This window comes from Lolium rigidum, chromosome 3 (genome assembly GCF_022539505.1).
Source record: "Lolium rigidum isolate FL_2022 chromosome 3, APGP_CSIRO_Lrig_0.1, whole genome shotgun sequence".
Taxonomy (NCBI): domain Eukaryota; kingdom Viridiplantae; phylum Streptophyta; class Magnoliopsida; order Poales; family Poaceae; genus Lolium; species Lolium rigidum.
Window position 1 is genome coordinate 117,426,202 of NC_061510.1, and position 7,995 is coordinate 117,434,196.

The window sequence follows — 7,995 nt, forward strand, 5'->3', positions numbered from 1 at the left end:
CTAGCAAACATGCCTGTGCGTTGCAACAGAAAGAAAAACAAATTATTCATTTTAAACACATAAAAAGTGTAAGTCCGACTTCGTCTTCGACACCTCGTGCATTGGTCTCAAGGATGACCCATCAATGGTGTTGGAAGTGAAGGCACAACTATTAGAGGGGAGAACATGCATCGTCGTGTCCATCATCGGCACATGAATGCTCATCATGCCTTCATAGTTCGTTGTCTGTGCCGTCAAACCCTTCCAAGTTTTTCTTCTCTGTTGCAAAAAAAATTCCGTTTTCAAAAATATCGGTCATAATCCTGTCGGAGATTTGTCAAATGAATTTATCAATTTGTCTAAATTTTTTGAAAACACTTTAAATATAATCAAAATATATAAATTATTGTATATTTTGTTCAGTATAAAATTTTCTCGGTGGTCACCTAAATTGTTTTCAACTCCTCGAGGATGTTGTACATGTACTCCACCGTGTACTTGCTTTTGTTTGTAGCTGAAGGTTTGCTCTATATTTTCCCGTGCTCTAGCTTGCTTTGTATATTCAGCAAAAAACGGACCAGTTTTTTTCTTAGTGAGATCGTCCATGTTGTTGCTCGTCACCAGGGTCCAGGGACCATCCAAAGCCGGATACAAAACAGTTAAATTGGATCTGGAAAAATTAACTGAGCAGCTAATCAGCTAGCCCCCGAGTTTTACCTCTAGCAGCCTCGGTCTCAACCATATCCGTGGTGACCAGAATTATGAGTATATCTATCGAGGCTTCTTGATACGCACGGCGGCCAAGTGAGCTCGAGGCCTGTGGTTCTCATCCCCGTCATGCTGCCGGTAAGCGCTCCGTCACCACCACACGAAGCCGTCATAAATTAAGTTAGGAATCCTCCATGGGCATCGATGGAAACCTGGCTGGCGCCGATCCTGAGCTCGAGCTGCGGAAGGAAGTCGTCTTCCTCCCTTCGTTACCGCGCCGGATGAGCACGTGGTGCACAAGGACACAGGCGGAACCATGACGCAAGCAGCGATGGAGTCCAGAATCACAGCGAGAGGCTGGTCAGCTGTACGCGGGGACGACTGTAATGGCGGCGCGACGAAGCGGACAACGGCCCGGCTGCATCCCTCTCGGCGCGGAAGCAGTTCGAACATGCATCGCTGCTTTTGTTGGCAAACTCCGGCCTTGTTCGATCATCACGCTATCTTTCCCTTCCGCCTCGTCGTGCAGGCACCCGTCGGCGTCGCGTTCTTGTTGGCCACTGGCGGGCTAGACCCAGGAAGCGCCCGGACTCTGGCGATCCTAAAGCTGTGGCTCTTTGCCGTTCCTTTGTCCGCCGTTCATCCGGTCGCGAGCCCAGTGGAGCTGTAGCCCGGTTTGACGGCATTGTATCCTCCATATCTTCTGAGATGCACAATCTGGGCAGAGATGATTTTTCGGTATTTAAAGATCAACTCAATTCGGGCTCCGCCGCCTAGAGTGACTTGATCACGCTATATACAAACAGGATACAGCGTGAGCACGATTGGTTGTTTGGTGCGAGGTAAACAAGCAACTCTCCCGACAATACACAGAAATAGACACTAAACCGGTAACATACCAACTGGCAGCAGCGGAAGAACATATCTCGTGGGCTCAGCAACCATAGGAAGGACTGTATTATTATCACCACAATTTAGACATTGAGTTTAAATAAAAACTAGCCCAAGTGTGACACCAGGCAGTCACCTATTGCAATTTAATAGTAAAGATACCTGTGCATCTCTCGGGCCAGGCCGGGCCTCGGGCTTGGCCGACCAAGGCCCGACGGGAAAAATCTCGGCCCAAGCCTGGCCCATCGCAGTGAAAGCACGTCGGGCCTCGGGCCGGGCCGCTTCAGTAAATGGCATATAATCACAGCCCAGGCCCAGCCCATCCTGACCATTGGGCCAAAAAATAAGGCCCAGCCCAGAGACATGGTCGGGTCGGGCTTGGTCCGGAAATTTCGGGCCGGGCCAGACTGGGCCGACCGGATCGGGCTGCCCATGGCCAGATATGCTTATGACCATATCTGATCTTCAATTTTTATAGTTCTCTTCCTTAAAGTAGAAGCCTGGAGAGAAAGCGTCATCGCCTGAGAAGTGCGTGCACCTGCTAAAACATCAGTTTTATCACCTCTTGTTTGTAACCCAGCCTACTATCTAAACATGAAGATGCATATATACGAAATAATCTCTGTAGGTGTTTTTATCAACTTCAGTTCAAAACATGCTCGATTTCTTAACCTCCATAGTGCCCAACACAAAACTGTGACTCCAATAACATGCAAATATGTCTTGCCTGGATTTTTTTTTTTTGCTATGCACGTAAAATATTGATTAGGATTTGCAGGTCTATCTCTGGCACCAAGTGATTTGCTAACTACACACAACATGTACTTAACTGCGTGACACAAAATGAAAATATGATGAATTGTTTCCAAATGATCACAAAACCTGCATTTGAAATCCCCCTGCCAACCCCTTTGCTGCATATTATCTTTAGTTGCGTATGCCAAATTAACCACAACTAGATCTTTATCTTTGGTGGAATCCTAGCTTTCCAAAAATGTTTAAAATTTATATTCGCCATATTCCCATGCAATTTCTCATTCCATGATTTTACAGAGAAAATGCTAGATTCTGTCAAATTCCAAATAGGTTCTCATCCAACCACTTTCTATAATTAAATTGCCAATTCAACAGAGGTACATTAGCACCATAATTTTTCTATTCATTAAAAAAACAAAAAGATGTAGAAACATTTTCTTCAGAGGATGAGATGTGCACCAAGCATCATCCCAAAAACTTATCTGATTCCTATCCTCAATTCTTATACTTCTGTTTTCCATATATGTTTGTCTAACACTAAGAATAGCACCCCAACAAGCAGAATCAAATTGCTTATGATCAACCAAACCTATAAGTTTGAAATGGGCATGCTTTGCTTCAATCAAATCTTGCCACATACCCTCACAACTTTCTAATTTCACCATTATTTGCATAAAACGCTTATATTAAATTTTTGCAAGTTTTTCATCCCCAAATCCCTTTCTCTTTTGGTCTATAAATAATTTTCGATTTAAACATATGGTATTTTCTAGTAAAATGTCTCCCTTGCCAAAAGAATCGTCTCTCAATCTTCAGCAAACTTCATTGAAAGTATCAGGAACTCTAAACATAGACATGTCATAGATGTAAATTCCGTTAAGTGAGGTATCTATCAAGACCTTTCTCACACTAAGAGACATAGTACCACCTTGCCACCCATCCAAATGTTTCAAGCTTATTTCCTCAATAAATTGAAATCTTTAATTCTAATTCTAGAACCACTCACACTAGCCCCAACATATTTCACAGGAAGTTAAAAATTTCAGCTGGCGCACCGGCGGGAGTGGCTGCTCCCTCGCTGGGAACAGCAACGGCGGCATCGGGCGTCACCGCGCCAGTGGCGGCGCGAGCCTGGAAACAGCCACGGCGGCCTCAGGCGACGGTGGCGGCGCTTTTAGGCTCGCGGGCGCACTGGCCGCCGGAATGTCGCGGCGGACGTACTCGATGCGGATGCGGGGGAGCGCCACGTCGGACGTGAACAGGAAGAGCGCGCACGGCGCGACGATGAGCAGGACGACCGTAATGATCGGGACGGTGAACATCGGTTTCTGCCTGGCTCGCCTCTCCCCTCCCGCTTGCCCGCCGGCGTGCTCCTCCGCCATCGTCCACGACGGACGAGACATCAGACATGCACCTTACACGCTCTACTCCTCCGCCATTTTTTTGATGAAGGCGTCAGTGTTACTTAGCTTATCCAGAATCTTCTACATTTTTTTGATGAATTGATCATACACATACATTCATATGCTGGTAGCGCCAGCTCTGCCACAAACAGTTGGACTCTACGTTTATACTTATGTATCTACCAAGCCTTGGTATCTACTAGCCTCGTGTCAGGGAAAGTCAAGAAGATTTGTTTGCGATGGGCAGAGAAGTAGAGAACACATTCATAAATTGCAAGTTAATTTGTTGCCAGAACCAAACATACGTTTCTCAACAAATTAAGAGATCGAACACCTCGACACAGGCCAAAAACAGCTCGCCTCGATCGGTAGGCTCATACACTATATCATCATCTCAGCAAGCAGCTCCTGGAATTCCTCCTCGTGCCGTGCTTTGCACTCATCGAGGAACGCGCAATCAAACGGGGAGTACACGTCGTCGTCCTCTTCGTCCGTCAGTTCGTCGGCCACCGCCGTCGCATCGGCGCCGTGATCCAGGAATCGCGCCTCCTGGCGTGCTTTGCACTCTGCGTAGAATGCGTTTGATGTGAAGTAGTCGTGGTCCTCCTCGTCGTCCCCCTCCTCCTCCTCATCCATTATCTTGCCGTCGACATGGTCGACCTGATCAAACGGGCATTGGGGGTCGTCTTTCTCCTCCTCTTCTTCGTCCGGCATTTGGTCGGCCACACCCGTCGCATCGCCGCCCTGATATAGGAACTCGGAGATGCCAGCCTTCTTGGCTGCCTCGGCCTGGTCTTCCTTCATGGAGCAGCCGTCCTCGGCTGTCCTTTCTGTTGCGCACATCTCGAGACCAGCCCCGTCCGTCAGCGCCATCCTCGTCGGTGCACCCTCCTCGCCGGTGGACGCCTCCTCCGGCTGCAGCATCGGTACGGCTGATTCGCTGGCCATGGTGCAGGGTTTCGGAGAAAACTCGTCGAGTTTCCAAGTTACCTCCTGGACTCGATTTCGAAGCGCGCTCATCTAACATCTATATTAAGGATGGCAATGGGCAGGGTACAGGCAGGAGAGAGTAATACCATACCCATACCCGTATAGTCAATGGGTACAAACTTCTACCCATACTCGTACCCATGGGTATAAAACTTTACCCATACCCATACCCGGCAGGTACCCATACCCATTGGGTACCCGATGGGTAGTTTAAATTGTACACAAGTCAATCACAATTTTACATTTATCGATAACAATTTTGATAAAAAAAATTAATTATCTCAACTCAAAAAACAGGTAGTTGAGTACATAACAATTAACATAATATAAAAATCACATTCTCATATTCTAACTCATAAGTCAACAGAAGTAGACGTGTCACGTAAGAATTTAACAATAAGCGGGCAGGGTATGGGTATACCCGCGGGTACGAGGCTATACCCATGCCCTGCCCATGACTTAACGGGCAGGGTATGGGTACTACCCATGGGCATAAAAGTCTACCCATACCCTGCCCATGCTGGTACGGTACCCGCGGGTACCCGTACCCGTGGGTAAAATTGCCATCCTTAATCTATATAAAGGTGCTAAGGCGGTAGCGAACACTAGCTAGCTCCGTTCCGACTTGTGACTTCCGAGTCGGTATAGAGTCCTGTCTTGGAATTCCTTTCGGCACCGGATTCACAATTAACTTGCCTGCCAAGCTAACCAGGAAGATTGCGTTGCTAATTGCTATGGTAAAATTTTACACGACACACTTAAAATCTACCGTACGTAATTGCCAAGGGCTCGTATCGTTTTGGCATAGCCTTGCCGGCGTGGTAGAATTATTGACCTTTTCCATCCATGGTCGTACGTGTAACGTGTTTAGGTAATGTCTTGTCTTACTAGCATCCATAAATCCAAAATGGTTGGTTAATGTTGGTTGTGTGTTTTGTGGGGAAGAGGGGTGCGTGGAATGGTTTACACGGTGGTGTGCGAACGTAGTGGGAGTTCGCCTCGCATAGCCGTCGCCGTCTGCCTCACCCGCATTGTCTCGGCTAGTGTTGGCTATCTCCCCTCAATTTTTAGTTGATTAGTTCGATGACATTGTTATTTTATTTATTTAGAATAATTATATAATTATATAGTAACGTAAAATGTGTTAGCAAAAGGTTACATGTGATTTAGAAAATAAGTTAGTTGATTTGAATTTGTGCCAATTTGATTTAGTAAATGTCGAGTGTGTAGATTTAGATGGTGAACATTGGGTAGTGAATTAGAAACATCGAACGGACCAACTCCCACTAGTAGCGTCATTTCTGTGATTTAGATCAACATTGTGATTTATGTTGTATAGTAGATTATAAACTCGTGTTTTCTTTAAAATATGATATAACACCGTGTTTAGTTTGCATGAATGAGCATGAGCGTCGGGGCCCTCTTATGTCTGGCTCCCAATTCCATCTCCATATGAGAGATGGTCATTTCAAAAATCTGTGGTATAACATATTAGTCTTTTCATGCATTTATATCCATTTTCTAGTGCATTACCATTTATGTAATGTGTGTTCTTGGTGTGCACACTATGCAACATAAGGTTGCAGTTTAATGAACTTGATATTGTGGCATTCCTCGTACATGGATGGACATGCAACATTGATGTCTAAAAAGTTCAATCAAATACTCACTTGGGAGACGCTAGGTGGAACCGGCTTAATTACACGGAACCGTCTCACTAGAGGAGAAATGATTCTCCTAGGGAGGTTGACGAGGCGGTTCCTCGGCAATGCCCACCATGAGGGGCTTGGGTTTTAGAGAAAGGCGACTACGGAGGTTCCGGGAGCGAGGCGGTATACGACGTACCCAGGTTCACGTCCCCGCGGTGGAGGATCGCTACATCCTGCTAGCAATCCACTATATGAATATATATGTACAGGGGGCCGCCATAGGCGGAGTTGTTGGGTCTAGTCTAGTTCTAGTTCGCGGGTTGCGATGTCTAGGCGAGTCGCCTCTATGATTATGTTTCTGATTATGCGTCCCTAAGGGGTGCCCCTGCCTGGCTTTATATATCAACCAAGCTAGGGTTTACAAGTAGGATTCATATTGGAGTCTTCTTTCCTTGTAGTCCAAGTTGAGGCGCGTGCAGGTCCAGCTTGTCGAGTCCTTGTGTTGGTCCATCTTCATAGTTTGCACCGGGTATGGCAATGTCGAGTACCCGAAGGGTTATGCCCACGCGCAGTAGCCCCCGAGTGTCTGGCCGAAGTGAAGCTTCGGGCAGGGACTAAAGTTGTCTTCGCCGAATGTCTTGATCATATGTTGAATCTTGTGCTTGATGTTGAGTCGAAGTTGCTTTCTGTCGGGTGCGCGAAGCGCTCCCGATGGGAGTAGCCCCCGAGTTTATGGGCGGGTGCTTGCAGCCACGCATAGACTCAAGTTGTACTACTCGAAGATCTTGATTGTTGATGCCGATGTCTTCAACTTTATTCTTCTTTGTTGGCGAGGTTGCCATATTTTTTATCGGGTGCGCGACTAGCGCTCCCGATGGGAGTAGCGCCCGAGCCTGTAGATTAATATGAAATAGTTATGTATAGGGTGTAAAAAATGCTAAGTCAAACACCGTGGATTTTTTCAAGTTCCGAGAACTTGATGCCGATGACTCTGATGATGCCATAGATAGAGGAGTCGATGATTCAGATGGTATCCCAGAGGAGCCGATGATTGAGATGATGGCCCTAAGGAGCCGATGGTTGAGATGATGGCCCTGAGGAGCCGATGATTGAGATGATGGCCCTGAGGAGCCGATGATTGAGATGATGGCCCTGAGGAGCCGATGATTGAGATGATGGCCCTGAGGAGCCGATGATTGAGATGATATCCCAGAGGAGCCGATGATTGAGATGATGGCCCTGAGGAGCCGATGATTGAGATGATGGCCCTGAGGAGCCGATAATTTTATCGGGTGCACGTCCAGCGCTCCCGATGGAAGTAGCCCCCAAATCTGGGCACTGATGCTTGCAACCGTGAGTAGACTCAAGTCGAGCAACTCAATGTTTATAGTTTTCTTCAGGTGCCGTTGACACATTGTTGTATATTTCAAGGGGCAATCCTCAATGCACCTTTGAGCATCGTTGATGCCATTGTTTGTAAGTTTTTCGGTAGGTACATGTATATGCACTTTTACCGTGTCAATGCCGTTGGCAAATTTTGAAGGAGCAAATCTTAATTGCCCGTTTAAGCGTATGTGTATTCGTTGGTCGACAAATTGTTTGAGTGATCAGCTCGTGTT